Source organism: Notamacropus eugenii, chromosome X (genome assembly GCF_028372415.1).
Source record: "Notamacropus eugenii isolate mMacEug1 chromosome X, mMacEug1.pri_v2, whole genome shotgun sequence".
Classification (NCBI taxonomy): Eukaryota; Metazoa; Chordata; class Mammalia; order Diprotodontia; family Macropodidae; genus Notamacropus; species Notamacropus eugenii.
This window is the reverse complement of record NC_092879.1, coordinates 82,291,270-82,312,858: the sequence shown is the minus strand read 5'-3', so window position 1 is coordinate 82,312,858 and position 21,589 is coordinate 82,291,270. Positions and strand designations below refer to the sequence as shown.

Genomic DNA, 21,589 nt, shown 5'->3' with positions numbered 1-21,589 from the left:
GAGACACCCCACACCCACACCCCCCAGTGCTGACGCAAAATATCTTCCAAAGGGTAAATTTTCACCTGATGAGGCCTAAAAGCTGCCCACTCCAAACCATTTCTTCTTTCCTTTCCTATAAAGCTTTCTTTGCATACCCTAGGCCAATGGCCTCAAGGTCAGAGGAGGCCCTCTTGGTCCTTGAGTCTTGCTTTTTGACTGAGTCCAAGCTTGAAAGAACAAATCCTTTCATTTCTGGAATTCTTTTTGTAATGTTTGGATTTAGTCCGTGGATCACTTCAGATCCTAGAGGGCCCCCCGTGTCCTTAAGGCCACTGGTTCCCCACCCCTGCACTAGTGTATAACACCTCCTGCTGAACTGATGAGTCTCTCACCCTTCAAGGGGAGGAGGGATTGAAAAAAGAAAGAAAGAAAGAAAGAAAAGCTCCTAACTGCTGTGTAAAGTCTTTTAGTTCTAGGGAACTGCAAACCACTCCTCACCCAATTCAACAAGATATTTCAGTATTTATAGAAGAACTAATTTAGGAGTTCAACTTATAGATGGTTCCTTGCTGTGATCACTTTAGTCTTTAGATTCTAAGGCAATAGATTTGTACCCACCAGGAGAAGAATCCCCAGTCTTTTTTGTCTTGTATGTCCTGAGCTTTCCCTCCTCAGCCTGGGCAGGGCTAAGAAGACTGAGAAAAGAGGATCCTGCAGCTGTTGCTACCTTTTCTAAAATCCCATTTGCCACTGAGTATCTGATCCAATGGTCAGTGGAAGTAGGTCCCTCCTTATTGGAAAGGAGAGGGGAGCATCAGAATGCTGTGCTGTCTTAGGAGGGAGGAATGTTTTAGTCATATGTCAGTGATTCCTTCAAGCTCATGCAAGATTTAGTATGTTCAAACCTCACCCTCTCCTAAGCTGCAGCCTCTAAGAAGAGGCTGATCCCAGACCTGTGGCATCAGTCCCGTCTTCCCCACCAGTCCGGATTCCTGGAACTTGCCTTTTTGCTCTCACACTTCTTTTCTTGGAAAGAGTTAGGGCAGTGGGATGGTACTGGGAATTGGGGACAGGACTCCAGCCCCTCACTTGAAGGTGTGGCTTCAACAGGAAGTCACTCCCGCGAAGCTCCTAGACTCACTTATGGCAGAGACAGCTGCCAAAGCCAGTTGTTGGGCAGTTTGTTTTTCGATTTGGAAACCATTTTGGATGCTCCTGGTCTGCCTAAGTAAGCCATGTGGTACAAGGATGGGTTTCCTTTAGCCAATCTACACCCACACAGGTCATTGAAATCCAAGGATCCTTCTGTGTGTCAAGGATATCTTTCCCCTGAAGTTAATCTTCTCACAACTTTTTCCCAAATATTTTGAAATGGGACCCTAGACAGTTGGGATTCCTTAAAAGGAATTTTTCCAAATTAGCCAAGAGGCAACCTGTAAGTCTCTAGAACAAAAAGACTGTCTGCATCTTGTATCCAGAGGAAGACTCTTTTCTCCTGGTATATTTGGAACAGAAAATGTGGGATCCAAAAGGCAAATGATTTGCAACCCAAAGAGAATCACTGGAACCAATTCCCAGGACCAAGTTCCAGAACCAAATTTACTGAATGCACCCCTCTAAAGAAATGTTCATGTCAGTCCAAAGTTTAAAGTGTCTTCTGACCTATCCTGAATAGGACACTGAAGTATAGACCAGATGCACATTCTTAGCACCATCTCTTCACCAATGATCACACTAGGACACAGGCCCAGACTAGAAAGGATCTCTGACTGCACCACTGCAGTGTTTCCACCAGGACCTGAACCAGTGGTCAGGTCCATGGCATCCAACCAGAGCAGGACCCTAGTCGTGTCACATACCCTGGAGTCACACAGTGCTCACAACAAACAGATCAGTCTGTTCCTTCCAGGTCTGCAGACAAGCAAGGTGGAAAGAGCCTCAGATAGTGAGATCAACGATACAGGGATTGGGGAAAACTCTGTCACGTGCTGCCTCTCAAAACCCAGCTTTTCAATCCAGCCTTTGCTTTGCAGCCCAGAATGCCAGTGCCGTGTTCCTCAGAATGTCTGGGAAGCTAGCAAGATGTCCTCAGAAGGACGATCCCCCTGCCAGAGACCAAAAACATCATGATGAACAATCAGTACACAGAAGTGAAGAGGACACACATGGAAGACATGTCTCTTCCTTGCTGTGATGTTGGGACAAAGGTCTTTTGAGCTCAACTGGGTTTTCCCTTTGGATGTCTCCAGGGTGAGTGTAACTGTACATGAGAGCTTTGGAAACAGAGGTCTCCTCTTTCTAACCTTGCGGCCTGTCCCTTGGTGGGTTTTCCTTATAGCTTACAGGAGAAATATCGCCTTTCTGAGTGCACGTGGTAGGCAATTGCTGCCACAGGAGATCTACCCCAAGGCTGACACTAGGGAGGAAAAACTAGAGGGTTTATTAGGCTTCAGGTGGGGTTCAGGCTTCAAAAATCTAAAATCCCTGAATCAACATTAGGATTCTTTAGAGACATTTTAGAGACAAAGTTCTATTAGAATGACAGGAATATTTTTTACATATTGCACTCTTATATGTTAATTTATTTTAGAGCTGAACCAAAACAAACCAGATTCCAAATTCCATGCTTCTATCAATGTCATGAATGATGAGCAAATCTAGTGGAGCAGAGTTCTAATCACATGTCCCCTAAGGAATGCGATTGAGTTAAGCAGGCGCTACAGGTAAACTAAGGTTACAGATGAAAGTACGTTGTGAGGGATCAAAATGGGCTGATTCAGAGAGGAGATTTACCTGTCACCAACATAGCCAAAGAATGGTTGAGGCATTCAGGAGATTCTCCCCATCCCAATATGTAGGCTTCATCCATCCTCACAGTCTCCTAACTTGGATGAATTGCATGGAGCTCCAAATAATCTTTTTTTTTAAAGGTAATTGTTGTCACCTCATTTCATGGCTTGTCCTCCTTTCTATCTGTGCAGGGAGTCATTTCTGGAATGTATGCAGCCTGTGAGAAGAGGAGGGCCTGCCGAGGAGGCACCAAAGCCCTGGGAGAGACGAAGCCCCACCACCTTCTCCAACTGAGCTCAAAATTGATGGTGTATGCACTGGACCCTGCAGGACAATGGCTGCTGCCCAGGTAGAAGCTGAGCCTTAATCTGACGTCCCCATGATGCCTGTTTCAGAGCAGCTGAACCTTGGATTATTCCAAGGCCACTCTTACAATCTAGAAAGGAATTACTGATGGTAATCTGTGCTGGCATCTGTGTGCCAGTCCCACATAACCTTGAACAGACTTTGACCAGGGCATTCTTCCTTGGTTAGCCCTTTCCAGATACCTGCTATCCCCAGGATGACTGAGGGAAAGCATGTGGTCCTACAGGACAATGGTCTCTGCCCAGCCTGGCTCTGAGCCATCCCCTGAAGTCCCCATGATGCCTGTTTCAGAGCAGCTGAACCCTGGATTATTCCAAGTCCCCTCTAACATCGGGAACCTCAATTGACTCTTACAATCTAGAAAGGAATTACTCATGGTAATCTGTGCTGGCATCTGTGTGCCAGTCCCACATAACCTTGAACAGACTTTGACCAGGGCATCCCTCCCTGGGTAGTCCTATCCAGATGCCTGCTGTCCCCAGAATGGCTGAGGGTAAGAACAAAGTCCTAGAGAACAATGGCCTCTACCCAGGCTACCTGTGAGCCATCCCCTGAAGTCCCCATGATTCCTGTTTCAAAGCAGCTGAACCCTGGATTGTTCCAAGTCCCCTCTAACATGGGGAACCTAAATTGACTCTTACAATCTAGAAAGGAATTACTGATGGTAATCTGTGCTGGCATCTGTGTGCCAGTCCCACATAACCTTGAACAGACTTTGACCAGGGCATCCTTCCCTGGGTAGCCCTATCCACATGCCTGCTGTCCCCAGGATGGCTGAGGGTAAGCACGAAATCCTAGAGAACAATGGCCTCTGCCCAGGCTACCTCGGAGCTGTGCCCTGAAGTCTCCATGATGCCTGTTTCAAAACAGCTGAACCATAGATTGTTCCAAGTCCCCTCTAACATGGGGAACCTACATTGACTCTTCCAAACTAGGGCAGAAGTCCTGACCCCAGTCTGTGCTGGCATCTGTGGGCCGGTCCCACATAACCTTGAACAGACTTTTGACCAGGGCATTCTTCCCTGGTTAGCCCTTTCCAGATGCTTGCTGTCCCCAGGATGACTGAGGGTAAGCATGTGGTCCTACAGGACAATGGCCTCTGCCCAGCCTGGCTCTGAGCCATCCCCTGAAGTCCCCATGATGCCTGTTTCAGAGCAGCTGAACCCTGGATTATTCCAGGGTTCCCTCTAACATCGGGAACCTCAATTGACTCTTACAATCTAGAAAGGAATTACTCATGGTAATCTGTGCTGGCATCTGTGTGCCAGTCCCACATAACCTTGAACAAACTTTGACCAGGGCATTCTTCCTTGGTTAGGCCTTTCCAGATGCCTGCTGTCCCCAGGATTACTGAGGGAAAGCATGTGGTCCTACAGGACAATGGCCTCTGCCCAGCCTGGCTCTGAGCCATCCCCTGAAGTCCCCATGATGCCTGTTTCAGAGCAGCTGAACCCTGGATTGTTCCAAGTCCCCTCTACCATGGGGAACCTAAATTGACTCTTACAATCTAGAAAGGAATTACTGATGGTAATCTGTGCTGGCATCTGTGTGCCAGTCCCACATAACCTTGAACAGACGTTTGACCAGGGCATCCTTCCCTGGTTAGCCCTTTCCAGATGCCTGCTGTCCCCAGGATGGCTGATAATAATAATGGAGTTGGCATGGGGCGCTCCAGGGCAATAGCTGCTGCTCAGCTAGAACCTGAACTGTCCCCTGAAGTCTCCATGATGGCAGCTACAAAGCACACAGTGATAGACTGTGCCTCACACCCAGTTTCAATAGGGAAATGAAAGTAACTGAAAGAATGTGGGATACCTGTATGGAGTCCAGCCTGGGGCACTCTCTTTCGCTGAGAGACTTTGTCCTGGGCCTTCTTCCCTGATTAGCCCTTTGTAGATACCTGCTGTCCCCAGGATGACTGATGGTAAGCAAGGAGTTGGCATGGGCCCTACAGAACAATGGCCTCTGCCCAGCCTGCCTCTGAGCCATCCCCTGAAGTCCCCGTAATGCCAGTTTCAAAGTACCTGAACCCTGAATTGTTCCAAATCCCCCCTAACATCAGGAACCTAAAGTGACTTTCAATCTAGGGCAGGAAACCTGACCTCAATCTGGACTGACATCCATGGGCCAGTCCTACCTAACCTTGAATACACTTTGACCAGGGCCTTCTTCCCTGGTTAGCCCTTTCCAGATGCCTGCTGTCTCCAGAATGGCTGATGATAAGCAGAGGGTCCTTCAGAACCAGACCTTCTGCCCATCCGGAACCTGAACTCTGCCCTGATGTCCCCATGATATCATTTTCAAAGTCATAATGCTAGATTGTGCCTCATCCTACAGTTGGTGTTAGGATATGGAAGCTTGCTTGCTTTCTTTTGGCTGCTTTCACAGCCCGACTCCTTAAATCTCCTGTGCACCCTCTGAAAATGGAAGATGTAAATAAAGCATTCCTCCCTTAGGAATAAGAAGTTGTCTTTATTGGGGTAGTCCAGCTCCTGTGCCCACAAAAGGACTCTGGTGTTCTATTGCCTGTATACACTGAGGTACTTGGGCAGTCCATTCAGGGAAAGGTCATCACTTCTTTTCTCTTGCAGATGCCTAGTAAAGGTTCCTTCCTACCAAAGGAGGATTCCTAAATGGGTCGGGGAGCATCTTGGGAAATCTCAGCCCTCCCAGTCAGGACCATCCTCACACCATCCCAATTAGAATGTATCTAAGAGTGAAGAACATGGACCAGGCCCTTTACATGGCATGGCTTCTGTGGCCTTGTCAAAGAGAACCTAAGAGAGCTGAGTTTCCCATAAGTATTCACTGCTGTCTTAGATATTTTTTTATATTTAAATGTATTTTAAAATGTATTCATTTTTCATAGTTCCAGCAGTAGATTTTGCTCTTGAAGAGTGCCCTTGGCTACCTTTGAAGGTCAGGGCCTTTAGGCAGGAGTCTATAAGGCCCTCAGAAGCCTGTAGGTACATAAGTGTCAGTTCTTACATGAGTCTTTCTCTCTGGCCACCTTCTTTGATAGCCCTTGTTACAGGTGCTGGACACAAAGGACAAGACCTTGGATGGGCCTAAGATCCTACAGTCTGAGCTAGGAGGCTCTTCACAGAGGTCGTCTAGCCTACTTTCCTTTCACAGATGGGAAATAGGCTTCCCAGAGGTCACAGGCCTTGCCCAAGGTCACATAGTGAGTTAAGGGCAGGATCAAATATTTGAACTAACCACCCCTGGTTCCACATCTGATCCTCTTCCCCTTCCTTCCTGTCACCAAATTAAGGGACTTGTTGGTAAAGGGGAATCCTCCCATTGGACCTTGTGTCCCTCTAAATGAAAGTGCTCCAACCCCTTGATGTAAACAAGGCAGAGGCATGCATATTCAGGGTTCTTTCCCACTGGAACAGCCTCTCCCTGTACTCCCCAGGGGGCTCTCTGGGCTTCAGAGAGAACTGGTTCCCATGGTCTGTCCTCAAGCTTTTACAATGGCCAAATTGGTACCTTTTGTTGCTTGTGTACAGGAACAACCTTGATACCGTAAAATTTGTTTCCACAAATAAATTTAATATTTCAAATGAGAAGAGAAAGTGGTAAATCAGGGTAATAGTTGCAGCAGGTTTCTCTGATTTTTTCCTTTCCAGTTGTATCAGCTCTCCTGTAACCACCCCTACATTTTAAAAATTATATTTATTTATTTTGACTGCTATTATGATTATTCTCAATGAAACAATAACCCCTTGGAAAACCTCGACAAATAAAACCCTTATCACTATTCGTAATTGTGCAAAGCAAATTCCCATATTTAAGATGTGGGCCCCCCTCCACATTCCCACATTTGAAGTTCATTACCTGTGTGACAGATGAATAATGTTTCATATTCAGTCTTCTGGACTCTAGGTTTTCATTGCATTGACCAGAGTTCTAAAAGTATTGAACAGGAACATTGCATGAATTGTTCCCGTTCTCATTACTCTGCATCTATCCATAGAGATCTTTCCAGTTCATCATTTGTTATAGCAAATAATATTCCATTACTTTCATATACCATCTTTTGTTTAACCATTCCCCAGTGTGAACACACCCCCATATGTTTCCCAGTTTTGTTGGCTGTGAAAAAGAAATGCTGTGAATATTTTTGTCCATATGGATCCTCTTCCTCTTTTCTCGATCAGTTTGAGGGTACAGGCCTGCTAGTGGAATGGCTGGGTTGAAGGATATGCCCAGTTCAGGAACTTTGGGGGAGGAGCTCTCCAAATGAATGACTGAACTGATTCACAGCTCTACCAGCAGTGTGCCTCTTTCCCCACAGCCCCACCAACATTTGTCGTTTTTCTTTTGTCACCTTTGCCGATCTAAGGGGGGTTAGGTGGAACCTCGGTTGCTTTCATTTGCCTTTGTCCCATTATTCGTGATTGAGAGCATTTGTTCACATGGTTGTTTTGATTACCTTCTTTACAAACTTCCTGTTCATATTCTTGGACTAATTATTGGCAAATGACTCTTGGGCTTTTATAGTTGGAATAACTTCTTCAAATATTTTGGATTTGAAATTTATTGGAGTCTTGCTGGAAATAATTTTTCCCTGTTCATCAATTTTCCTTCTAATTTTAACAGTAATTGATTACGTGTGGAAATACTTTTAAGTTTTTTACAATCAAAATAGTTCCTGGAAAAGAACATGTTATAGGATTGTGCTTTCTAATTCATTCTGTCTTTTTCTGTTTTGGAGGTGAGTGTCTATCCAATGAATATTTCCTGTTATAATCACGAATTGTATATTTACCTGGACATGAGAAACCAGTAACCTGCCTGTTCTCCACTCCATGGCTCTCCTCATACCTGCTAGGAAGGTTGGGGTCTGGACTGTACTTCCCTCCTGCACCTTTGACCTTGGCCTGGGCCACAGGAAGAGAATATGACCTTCTCATTGAATGACAAGTCTGGTCTTAAGGTCAACCCATGTTCTGGGGAGAAAGGGCTACAGGGGTAGGAGAGGAGAGACCCCAGCCTGGGGTCATCTTAACAAGGTCACCTTGAAGGTTGTAAAAGGGATGGCTGTGGCACCATCAGACATGAGTAGGCAGGAAGGAGGGGGAGCAAGCTGCCCACTGTCCAGTTTGAAACAGCTTTGGGAGCCCGTGGACTGAGAATACTGCTGTAGGTACAGTTCCCTGCTCCTACTGAGGGGATACTGAGTAGTTACTGGGATGGGGTGTATGGCAGCGGGTACTTGTTGGGGTGGGAGTTTAACCTCCCTTCCCTCCAGACTCCCTTACCCACCCTTCACAAAGAAAAGAAAAGAAAATCTAGATACTTCTTGGTGGCAAAGTAAGGTGTATGACTCACTGAGGAAAAGGTACGTGCTTAGCTATTGGATGAAAGGTGCTCTATGCAGAGGAGGGCCAGCAAGACTGAAGAGTCTCTGCTAGGGTGTTGTATTTTTACCTCCATGACTTTTTTTCCCTGTGAAAATGTAGAGTACTGATCTCTCCTATCTTAGTGTAGAGTTCACCCACTCTGCTCTCTAAAGGTATTTCTATCTCCTCATGGCTTGTCCTTTGTATCTCTGCAGTGTGTTATCTCTGGAATGGGTCCAGCCTGTGAGAAGAGGAGGGCCAGTGGCGGAGACCACAAGCTCTGGGCCAGAGGCAGGGCCCAGTCACCTCCACTAGGAGCTCAGGCTTGATGGTGTTGGCACAAGGCCCTGTAGGACAATGGCCTCTGACCAGACAGACTCTGAGCCGTCCTGAGGTCCCCATAATGCCAGCTCCAAAGTAGCTGAACCCTCAATTGTTCCAATTCCCCCCTAACATCAGGAACCTGAAGTGACTCTTGAGATCTAGGAGATGAGTCCTGGTCCCAATCCGGGCTGGCATCCTTGGGGCTCACCTTATGTGGTCATTTTGAGTTTCAGATGTCTATAGATATGCAGTTTGAAATGCCCAGTATTCACTTGGTAAAAACAAGCCTGAAGTGAAGCAGAGAGACTGGGTTTTTACATATAGGTCAGACTTTCATATTCATGGGAGATACTAATGAAACCCACTGAGGATGGTGAGGTCCTCAAGTGAAACAAAGAAAGAAAAATGGGCATAAGACCTAGCCTTAGTGTACACCCACAATTCAGGGCATAATATGGATGAAGAACCAGCCAAAGAAGCTGAAAGCAGTCAGACTAATGGAGAGAAAACCAGAAGACAGTCATAGAACCCAGGGAACAGATATTTTCCAGGAGGAAAGTAAATAGTACCCAGGTCCAGAGAGAGGTCCAGAAGGATGGCTATTGAAAAGAGACCCTCAGACTTAACAATTAGAGGTCATTAGTAATTTTGGAGAAAGCATTTTCAATTGAGTGACGACATCAAAAGCCAGCTTGCCAGGGAATGGAAGTGAGTCAGAGAAGAGGAATGAATGAAGACAGATTTCCTGAGAAGTTTGGCTGAGAATGGGAGAAGAAATAGATGGTGATAGCTTGAGAGCATGGTTTGTTAAAGATGTGGGAGACTTGGATATGTTTTTTGGCAACAGAGTTAGAATGAGTAGATAAGGAGAGAACAACAAGTGGGGGTGTATGACAGAGGGGGCCATATGCTGGAGAAGATGGGAAGGGTAAAGTGGCTTAAAGGGCAGCTAGATGGTATAGTAGATAGAGTGCCAGACTAGATGGATCAGGGAAATTCAACTTCCTGAGTTCAAATCCAGCTTCAGACACTTTAAGTACTTGTGTGACCCTTGGCATCATCCTATTTGCTTCAGTGTCCTCATTTGTAAAATGAGCTGGAAAAGGAAATGACAAACCACTCCAGCATCTTTGCCAAGAAAACCCCAAATGGGATTACAAGGAACTGGCCACAACTGAACAACAAAAAATAACAAGGTGGTTTACAGGGAACAACTACAGCCTGGTGTTGATCTGGGCAAAAAGGACTATCTCATCCTTAGCAACTAAAGAAAAGGAGGAGTCAATGGGGCAGTGTGGCAAGGAATTTTGAAATTAAGAAAAGGAGAGAAGTAAGAGCTCAGAGGGAAGTGCTTCTATTTTCTCAGTAAGGTCGAGTTAAGGTCCTCAGCTGTGAGGGTAGACGAGGGCTAATTGTGGCAAGTTGGAGGCGAGAAGAAGGTTGGGATCAGCCCTGGAAGGTGGGATGAAGAATCAATTAGGGAGCACTAAAAGGATTACTTTGCTTCAGTGAGGGCCCACTTGAGATTAGGTAACGTAAATTTGTAGTGGACCCATTTAGATCAACTGCATGACCTTCTCCAGCTAAAACTGAAAATTGTTAATTTACTGTTAGCCACAGTGTATACCATGCTCTAATCCTCACTTGCACATCATGCTGAGCACCATGAAGCAGGAAACATGAGCTCAAATCCTGATTCTGCTCATTACTACCTATATATTCTTCTGTACCCGAATTCTAGCAGAACTATTGTATTAGTTTCCTCTTCACTTCCTTTAATCTATGTTCAAGGAGGATTAGCACCTCTGGCATGAGGCTACTCATCCATCTTTGGTGTTTACCTTTCACCCAACTCTCACCTATGGCTCCAAGAAGCTAGAGAATGTGCAGTGACCACACCCCAGTAAAAATGTCTCAATAGACAGGTTAAACCAGCTTGAAAGTAACTGGCAGGCCTCAGACCTGCACATGAGTTAGAAGGATATCTGCCCCAAGCATGTGAAAGACTTTTCCACAGTGGAAATGAGTGATTGAGAACAATTTTTTTCCAACCGCTATGAAGGCACCTGAAGCAGATGCTGTGGAGTGTTTAGAGCTTGATCAGGCATTGAAGACATCCCAGGTCAATGCCAGTGATCCAGATTTGTGTCATGCCGCTGGACTTTGATGACTGGAAGAAAGAGTGAGGCTAATATTAACTCTGTGCAACTCTGCATCACTTAAATCCAATTCGTGCACAACTCAAGACATCACCCTGCAATGTCACTGGTCCTTTATGAAATGAAGGACAAACAATTTACCATGATGCCTGGTCCATAGCCGCAGATCAGACTGGCAAAAATGTGTATTTGTTTAAAGTATTTTGTTGTTCTCTTTTTCCTTTTTTCTCCAGTGCTCCCACTGGGAGGGAAAATTGGTCTTTGTTCTTTGAAAAAAATTAAATTGTGAAAAAGAGACCTACAGCCCTTGCTTCCGTGTCTCTCACTCCACCTTCCACAGCACACTCCCTCCCCGCTATATACACACACTTTCAAACTTGAAAATATCATAGGTCGGATAGGAGAATGTAAGAACCATTATATTCACATACAGAACATTTTAACCAGCAATATAGCATAATGTTGTTTCTCTATCTTCCTGTGCCTCAGATTTATAACTTTCTGAGTCACTCTTTCTGTCCTTAGCTGGCTAAAAACTGTTAAAGTTCTGCTGTACTATGCACTGATCAAGAATAACCTGTAATGAGATGATTCCTTGAAGAGGAATTGATTCAAGTTGAGTTAGTGCAATGCAAAGAGGATCCCAAGGTTAGGCTAGTTTGGTTTCAGAACCAACCTAATAACACTGATGTCCTTTGGAGCAGAAATGACTCAGGATAGGAACAGATGTGTCAGAAAGATGCATCAGAGAAGGTAGATTAATCACAAGATCAAAGAGACATAAAAGGCTCGGGAAATTGCTTTTTGGTGGGGAAGAACCATTCATGCACACTATGGATTAGCGTCCAAAGGATCCAAGTCTCTTCCTGTGCTGTTTATTGAATGTTTTTAAAATTGCACTAGAATGTACTAAAATAGCATCATCCAACTAACTCCTAATAACTCTGGATATGAGAAAGATGATAGCTCAATTCTACCACAGACTTGAGTCTTAGAAGTTCCTAATAATTTACTACTATACATATAAAGAAATTATCTCAAATGTAGACTGTCACCATTTTTCTTGGGTTTACCTAACTCCTTCCGCTAAGGACTCACATAGATGCCTCATTGTAGTATAGAGTTGACTCTGGGTTCTTAGACACTATGCCCCCTGGAAAGGTTTGGAATAGGGGTCCAGTGACAAACTGGATCCATGTTATCCAAAAACAAGCCAGGTAAACTAAGAGAGCCTCAAGACAATTTTAGTGACGGTGTGTTGAATTTTTCAGCCACAGCTCAGCATACCATATACTAATTCAGTAGAGAGGCTGCAATCTGGCAACCCAAATTGGTGAAATCACTTACCCTGGCAGTCTTGATGTATTTGACTAAATACATTAGCACTTGAAAGAGTCCATCTTACAACAGGCTGAATTTACTTCCTCAAAATATACAGTGGGAGAATCTGACTTTATAGTAACATATTAAGGTAAAATACTTAGAAACTAAAAATTTCTTGTATTCTCTCTAAAAGGCCAAAGTTTCTATAAGAAACTTTAAAATTATATTGTCCAAAAGATGAACCTTTAAATATGCTATTTGACAGGTTAGAGGGTTTATAGGCATTCTAATCTGTTATTTATAAGGATAGCACATATAGTTTTTTGTTGTTGTTGTTAGAGCAAAGATCATGAATATTCATGACAATCAGATTTAATTACGCTATTTTGGAATTGGTTATAAAAGTGGATAAGAGATATCACAATAAATTGTCATCTTAAAAAAATGTTTGAGGACTGACTTCTAGCTCCCTAACATCTCACAATAACTGGTCAGCCAAAAAGAAAATGTGTTTCTATTTATCCCTAGCTGACTCCTACAGATTTTGTTTTCAGTAGAAAATAGTATTGCATACAGTTTCTCTGTCTCTATGCCTTTATTAAGCTTAGAAGAAAAATTAATTTTGTTTTTGTCAAAATGATACTTTCAAAGGACCTAATCAATGAGAGTCTGTGAAATCCCCGATCCTGAAATATGTGGCCTTTATAAGAATGGCATTCAATAATACATATTATTGTAAAAATAATTTTTTAAAGTTATTTTTTCCTCTCATGTCCTTTATTTTGAAAAAAAAACTGTCCTAAAATGTATGAGATTTTTAAAATGCTAAAAAAGAAAATTAAATGCCAACTGCATATCTATACTGTTGTTGTTCCATCATGTATAACTGTTCATGACCCCATTTGGGGTTTTCTTGGCAAAGATGCTAGAGTGGTTTGCCATTGCCATTTCCTCCTTCAACTCATTTTCCAGATGAGGTAACTGAGGTAAACAGGGTTAAGTGATTTGCCCAAAGTCACACAGCTAGTAAGTGTCTGAGGCCAGGTTTGAACTCAGGAAGATGAGTCTTCCTGACCCCATGCTGTGTGTACCTTATAGTCATTATCTTTGGTTAATAATATATAGGCAACAAGTACTGATTCCGTATTTCATTGCATACATTTCTGCCATGTACCTTTGCTGCTAATCAACTGAGAATCAAATATATAGCTTCCATTTGTGGGGGATATGTTAGTGATTTTTGATTAACATACTAGAGGCTAGGGTCACAAGAGAAGAAAAATTAGCTTACCTTGATTAATGACCTGTTAAGTTTCATGTTTCAAGAAGAAGGTGGAGATAAGCTAGAAATTGCCTCCCAAAGGGAGGTTTATTGTGGAAACCATTTACATTTTTTTAGAACTTTCAAGAAAATTGTAAATTGAGTACTTGTGTGTATGTTTGTGTGTGTGCATGTATGTGTATGTGTGTTTGTTCTTGTGATGCAAAAACATGTTAGTTATAGCACCTGCGAAGCACTCTTTTCTCCCAAAACTTGCACAGTGGTTCACCCTCTGTGGGTCCACATGCAGACAAAACCAAGCACAATTTCACAAGCACCCAGACACACAACCAGTGTATTTACCTTTACAAGTAAACCAGAAGCTACAATTAGTTCACAACAAAGAAATTTAGTGAAATGTCACTGTAATAAAAGTAGCAATAAAACCTTTTCCCTAAAACTTTGGGGAATATACTCTGATAAATATATACATCATGGGGGAGGGGTCCATATATGTGGATAACATGTATGGAGAGGAGCCCACGTAGAGATTACATGTGGCCAACACACTGGTTACTGCTGATGTCTTCTGGTGACATCACTGCCCTGCTCCTGCTCTGTCTCCACGCTGCTGATGTCAAGGGATGTGCAGTCTCTGAAAGGCACATAAGAATCAGTTGGGCATGATTGCTGCTCATTATTGCTCTGGCTGATCTCTCATCTCATGGAAGCTGATGGTCTTGGCTGAGCATGGCTCTAATGGGTACAAGGTTGGAGAACCACAGAGCGCTAGCTGGAGTGCTCGTTCATACTCACAGGAGTGGGCACAAAAGCTTAAGGTACCAAGGTTATGGGGCAGGAAGCCAGGGAAGGGAGGGCATAATTCTTTTTTTCAAAGCAGAAACCTCACACAGTTTTCAAATTAGGGAAAATGCTTCAGTAACTTTTTCTGCTTCTCTTCCTGTGTCTGAGCCCTGCCTGGTGAGAGCAGATGCCTCCTCTTCAGGAGATTTCTTGCTTCAGGTGCCAAGCTCTCTGGAACAGGGTAGCTCCAGTCAGCTTGTGCCAGCTGCTTTTTTTCTTTTTTTCTTTCTTCCTTCCTTTTTCTTTCTTTCTTTCTTTCTTTCTTTCTTTCTTTCTTTCTTTCTTTCTTTCTTTCTTTCTTTCTTTCTTTCTTCCTTCCTTCCTTCCTTCCTTCCTTCCTTCCTTCCTTCCTTCCTTCCTTCCTTCCTTCCTTCCTTTCTTTCTTTCTTTCTTTCTTTCTTTCTTTCTTTCTTTCTTTCTTTCTTTCTTTCTTCCTTCTTTTTTTCTTTCTTTCTTTCTTTTTAATTTATTTAACTGTTAACATTCATTTTCACAAAATTTTGGGTTCCACATTTTCTCCCCATTTGTCCCCTCTCCCCATCCCAAAACACTGAGCATTCTAATTGCCCCTATCACAAATCTGCCCTCTCTTCTATCATCCCTCCCTTCCCTTGTCCCCATCTTCTCTTTTGTCCTGTAGGGCCAGATAATTTTCTATACCCCATTACCTGTATTTCTTATTTCCTAGAAGTAAGAACAATACTTGACAGTTGTTCCTAAAACTTCAAGTTCCAACTTCTTTTCCTCCCTCCCTCCCCACCCATTCCCTTTGGGAAGGCAAGCAATTCAATATAGGCCATATCTGTGTAGTTTTGCAAAGGACTTCCATAATAGTCGTGTTGTGTAAGACTAACTATATTTCCCTCCATCCTATCCTGCCCCCCATTTCTCCTATTCTCTCTTTTGATCCTGTCCCTCCCCAAGAGTGTTGACTTCAAATTGCTCCCTCCTCCCACAGCCCTCCCTTCCATCATCCCCCCCACCCTGCTTATCCCCTTCTCCCCCACTTTCCTGTATTGTAAGATAGGTTTTCATACCAAAATGAGTGTGCATTTTATTCCTTCCTTTAGTCGAATGTGATGAGAGTAAGCTTCATGTTTTTCTCTCACCCCCCTCTTTTTCCCTCCACTAAAAAGTCTTTTGCTTGCCTCTTTTATGAGAGATAATTTGCCCCATTCCATTTCTCCCTTTCTCCTCCCAGTATATTTCTCTCTCCCTGCTTAATTTTATTTTTTTAAGATATAATCCCATCCTATTCAATTCACTCTGTGCTCTCTGTCTCTCTGTGTGTGCATGTGTGTACGTGTGTGTGTGTGTGTGTGTGTGTGTGTGTAATCCCACCAACTACCCAGATACTGAAAAGTTTCAAGAGTTACAAATATTGTCTTTCCATGTAAGAATGTAAACAGTTCAACTTTAGTAAGTCCCTTATGACTTCTCTTTGCTGTTTACCTTTTCATGTTTCCCTTCATTCTTGTGTTTGAAAGTCAAATTTTCTTTTCAGCTCTGGTCTTTTCATCAAGAATGCTTGAAAGTCCTCGATTTTATTGAAAGACCATTTTTTCTCCTGAAGTATTATACTCAGTTTTGCTGGGTAGGTGATTCTTGGTTTTAGTTCTTCTTCCTTTGACTTCTGGAATATCATATTCCATGCCCTTCTATCCCTTAACATAGAAGCTGCTAGATCTTGTGTTATCCTGATCGCATTTCCACAGTACTTGAATTGTTTCTTTCTAGCTACTTGCAAAATTTTCTCCTTGACCAGGGAACTCTGGAATTTGGCCACAATGTTCCTAAGAGTTTCTCTTTTGGGATCTCTTTCAGGTGGTGATCGGTAGATTCTTTCAATGTTTATTTTGCCCTCTGGTTCTAGAATATCAGAGCAGTTTTCCTTGATAATTTCATGAAAGATGGTCTAGGTTCTTTTTTTGATCATGGCTTTCAGATAGCCCCATAATTGTTAAATTGTCTCTCCTGGATCTATTTTCCAGGTCAGTTGTTTTGCCAATGAGATATTTCACATTATCTTCCATTTTTTCATTCTTTTGGTTTTGTTTTGTGATTTCTTGGTTTCTCATTAAAGTCGTTAGCCTCCATCTGTTCCATTCTAATTTTTAAAGAATTATTTTCTTCAGTGAGCTTTTGAACCTCCTTTTCCATTTGGCTAATTCTGCTTTTCAAAGCATTCTTCTCCTCATTGGCTTTTTGAACCTCTTTTGCCAGTTGAATTAGCTTATTTTTCATGGTGTTATTTTCTTCAGCATTTTTTGGGTCTTCTTTAGCAAGGTGTTGACCTGCTTTTCATGCTTTTCTTGCATCTCTCTCATTTCTCTTCCCAGTTTTTCCTCCACCTCTCTAACTTGATTTTCAAAATTCTTTTTGAGCTCTTCCATGGCCTGAGCCCATTGAATATTTATTTTGGATGTTTGGGATACAGAAGCCTTGACTTTTATGTCTTTCCCTGATGGTAAGCATTGTTCTTCCTCATCTGAAAGGATGGGAGGAGATATCTATTCACCAAGAAAGTAACCTTCTATGGTCTTATTTTTTTCCCCTTTCTTGGGCATTTTCCTGACCAGTTACTTGACTTTTGCGTCCTTTGTCAAGAGTAGGGTGTACTCTGGGAATCTGTGAGATCTCAGTTCCTCCAACGTGGCACGATCAAGCATGTACTGGTCTGGATGCAGAGAGGGATTTTTGTGCCCAGAATCTTCGCAGATACCTCTCCACAGCCTCCTGGCCTCCAGTTTGGCCAAGTCAGCACTGGGGGCTGATTTTCAGATAAGCTGGATGGGCAGGGCCCCCATTCAGTGTGACACAAAAACCAGCTTGGCCAGGGCCTCCACCCAGGGCTGAGGTAAAACTCAGCTTTTCAGTGCCCCCAGGGGTTTTTACATTCCAACAAAGAATGGTCTGTATGGGCTGCTGTGCAGCTTCTGTGGCCACTGCCTGCTGCCAGAGCTATGGGAAGGTTCTTCTCCCTTCCTGGCCAGCTGAAAAAACCCCGTCACTGACCTTTGGCACCTGTGGGTTGAGAGTTCTGAGGACCTGCTGCTGCGACTGGAGATTCCACCCCCAAGGTGTCCTCCTCCCAGAGTCTCGTTGCTCCCCACGGCCAAGGCTGAGCTGGGCTCTGCTCAGCATCTAGCGCAACCGACATTTCTGTGGGCCTTTCAGGTCACCCTGGGCTGGAAATCTCCTCCGCTCTGTTGTTCTCTACTTCTGCTGCTCCAAAATTTGCTGAGAGTCCCTCTCTATAGGTATTTTGTGGGCTGTGTGGGGAGACCCTACGTGTGTCTTTCTAGTCTGCCATCTTGGCTCCTCCTCCCCTGCTTTTTTTCTTAATTCTATTTGTTGGCCACTGGTTCTCTATAACTTGTTAGGGATGTCATAGAGGAAATTTCTCTTCAGACCAAGAAAAACCTACCTTTAAACATCTATATTTTCCCAGCTCTGTGTCTGAGAATCATGGAACCATGATGTCCAAAGAATTCAAATTGCAGGCTAATCAAATGATAAGGGAAGATACACCATGGCTGGGATATTAGTAATGATGATTGGCATTTCAGAAGGGGCATAAAATACATCACCAAGGTATCATCGGACAAAACAAGGAAGTGGACTGGGTATATATCTAGGAAGGAATGGGAAAAGGAAAGAAGCGTTTATGAAATAACTGTCATGTGCCAGGAATTATGATAAGAACTTTACCAGTGTTATCTCATTTGATCTGCAAATGGCCTCCTTGAGGGCTTCATGGGTATTCATACAATGTCCAAAGAATCACAAGCAAATGTGCACTGGGTTAGATAGGCCCTCCATGAAGGATTTATGTAGGGGTGTGTAGAAGAGTCACACAGGAGGAAAAAGAATGCAGGAGTTGTGATCTGTGCCAGAGGGGTCAGGGGGATGGGGGGAAAGAGGGAGCGAGGGCAGGGCAGGGTTACCATCATGGGGTTCATGGCTCTGCCAGAAGTATAGAAGCACTTAATGGCAAATAGTCCTGCAGGTAACAGATCAATGAAGATGATTTTACCACTCCACTACAAATCCAGAAAAATGAGACAATTTGAATTTAACCTGAATCTTACTCTTAGAGAATGAAAGAGTGTTAGTTTAAGGGGCACATAAGAAATAACTCTTGCTTTATAAAAATACCTTGGGATAAGAAGAAAGTTCCAAAATTCTTACCTGTATCATCTACAACACTACTACCAAACTTAGAGAATATATTTCAGTCTAAAAGCTACATCTCACTGATTTTTACAGGAAGGAGAATCTCGACCTTAATATTCCATAGCTGATAAAGTATTGAAGCCAATTGAATTTAAAATTAAACTTTGATAATACATGGTCTGAGCAGGCATTTGGGCAGGTGGAGATCAAAGAAACACATTTTTGTAGGAGATTAAGCTGAGATTTCTTTGTAATCAAATGTAGCATTGATATATTACCACCTCATCTAATTAAAACAAGGCAGCTTTCTGATCAATGATTAATCATGTTAGAAAACATAATATAAAGTCATTCTCCTGGATGATTGTCTTGTGACCTAACTTCACAGTTCTTTTTTCATTATCAAGATGATGTTAAAAAATATGTAATTTTAGAAGAATAATTTAAAAGCACCTAATTTTAGCCATTCAGCCTTTCTACAAATGTCTTCAGGTAATGTCTTCCATCTTTATTTCAAGGCCTGAAGAGGGCATACTTATATTTCTTTTACAGGAAGAAGGATTAAAAAAAGTCCAGTAGCCTTGGAAAACCTTGTCCATTTGTGCCTTTGTTAAAGGTTACCATTACCCATTAGGTGTTCAGTGGAAGAAAGGAGGATGCGACACTTGTATGGCTTGAAGCTAATCTCACCTTACAAGTTTGCAGTTGATAGGAACTCCCCAGGGTGAGAGTGATATAAAGCTCTCCAAATGAATTAACTTTTTGAAAAATGATCCTACTAATGCTTGGCTGGATGTGATGATACATATTTGACAGAAACTCTAGTTTCTTTTTGCCATAGTCCAGAAAACCTAGAGATGATGTGACCCACAAGGCTCTCTTTTTTGTAGGATGCCTTTGTTCTGTACTTTCTGATACTTATGATACAACCTCCTTTTTCTACCCAGGTCCCCTACTCTGCCTTTTTTATGCTAATGTCCACAGCCCATGTTTATACTCCATATTTTTAGATCAGTTACACTCCATTTTTAGCCAGGCCTGTTGCATTAGTCAATACCTACTGTCTCCCTGTAACATTAAAGACAAAATGCCAACTACATTCAACTGAGTGAAAATTCACCCATTTCGCCTCAAACCTCTTTTGGAAACTTCAAGAGATTTCAGGGTTATGGTGGTTCAGTGGTAGTGCCTTCTGAGGATGATGAATTTCCTAGCTTCTTCAGGCCATGTGGTGGCTCACTGCTGAAAGGACTTGTAACTGGTATGACTCAAAAAACCCTGAGTGGTTCTTCAGTCCTCCCCAGGCCATGATAGAGGTAGGGAGTCAGGAAGCTGCACCACTTGAAAGGAGAGCCAGCTGGAAGTTCGTCCTCTCTTCCTTCCACGCTCCATGCATCATCATATAACATCTAGTAAGGCATGGGGGATAGTTGGCCCTTTACCACTCTTTCATCTTGGTGACTACTCCACATGAAACAAGGATTAAATTAGAGTTTGCATGTGGGACCTTGGCAATGTTGTGGTTCATTAATTCAGTAGGTGATGGAACATCATTCTTTTTTTAAAAAAATTTTATTATATGAAAGTGGTTGTAGAAAACTGAAAACAAATTAATTAATTAATTAAAAAAAAAACAACCCCTGTCCCTCTATGAATTGCTAGTCCTTCTTCCAGGGTTAGCCCACTGCTTTTCTGTCAATAAAGCTCCCTTTGGCTATAGAAGAAAAAATTACTAAAACAAATAGATAATAAGAAAAGAAAACATATTATAAGCTTAAATATTAAAACTTAAATATAAAAGAAAAAAGAAAAATGTCATGTGAATAACAGAACATAAGAGAGGATTCAAAATATATAGCAATAAATTTCCATTTCAAAAAAGCTTATATATGAAATACTAGACATTGTATTGAGAGCTGTCCATCTTTTTTTTGCTTCCTTGTAGATTCTTTTTGTTCTCTGCTGTACACTTCTTACTTTGTTCTTTCCCTCCCCACTTCCTTCCCCTCTCCCAGGCTATAATTAAACATGATTATATTTAGATGTAGATACATACATACATGTATACATATATACACACACATACATACCTATACAAACATGTGCTTTCCCTAGCAGATTCTACTCCTAATCTTTATTTTTCTTTGGGTATATCTCTTATTTCCTGTTCCTCCTGACTCCTCTATTTCACTTCTATTCACTACCTTTCCTTTTTATTGATTAACCTACCCCCCTCCAAGGATCCCTCCCTTATCCTCCTCTTCCCATAAATCTAAACACCCTTTGACCTATTGCCTCATCCTCCCTTCTAAAGATCCCTCCCTTATCCTCTCCCCTCTTCCTATCCCCTTAGTATTTTATTTCTTTCTGAATTTAGAAGACTTTTATACTCCTCTAGATGTATATGTATTATTCCCTCTTAAACCCATTCTGTATGAAAGTAGGTTACCAGAATTATCAGGCTTCCTTCCCTATCTAGTTGCTCTGTATCAGTTCTTCCTCTTGCACCTGATTTTCATAAGATAATTACTCTTTTTAGCTGCTCTTAAATGGTTTTACTTTTTGAAGTCCTATCATACTCAAGTCTGCCCCAATCTTTCTTATGAACTAACCAAGTACTTACTAATAACAATGTTACACATACTTTTTACATTTTCTGTATATAAAAAGTAAACCATCTGTCATTATTGAGTCCCTTGTAATTGGTTTTTGGCACATACCTTATGTTTCTCTTGGCTCTTGTCTGTCAAGTCTTCTATTAAGTTCAGGTTTGTTTTGTTTTGTTTTGTTTTTTAACAAAATCCTGAAAGTCTGACAATTCATTAAATGTCCATTGTTTTCATTCAGAATTATGTGTTTGGTATTTTCTGCCAGAAGCCCAATCCTTTTGCTCTTTGATACATAGTGTTCCAAGACCTGAATCTTTTAGTGTTGCCACTTCTAGATCTTGTATAATTCTAATTGTGGCATGGCCATATGTAAATTCTTTTGTTTTT

At 42.3% G+C, this 21,589-nt stretch overlaps 1 long non-coding RNA gene across 1 annotated transcript; it reads left to right on the top strand.

The window, feature by feature from the left end:
- Nucleotides 1-2,012: 2,012 nt before the first annotated feature.
- LOC140515386 (uncharacterized) lies at nt 2,013-5,595 on the top strand. Its single transcript, XR_011970998.1, has 2 exons — nt 2,013-2,232; nt 2,964-5,595. It is a non-coding gene; the product is annotated as an uncharacterized lncRNA (long non-coding RNA).
- Nucleotides 5,596-21,589: the final 15,994 nt, after the last annotated feature.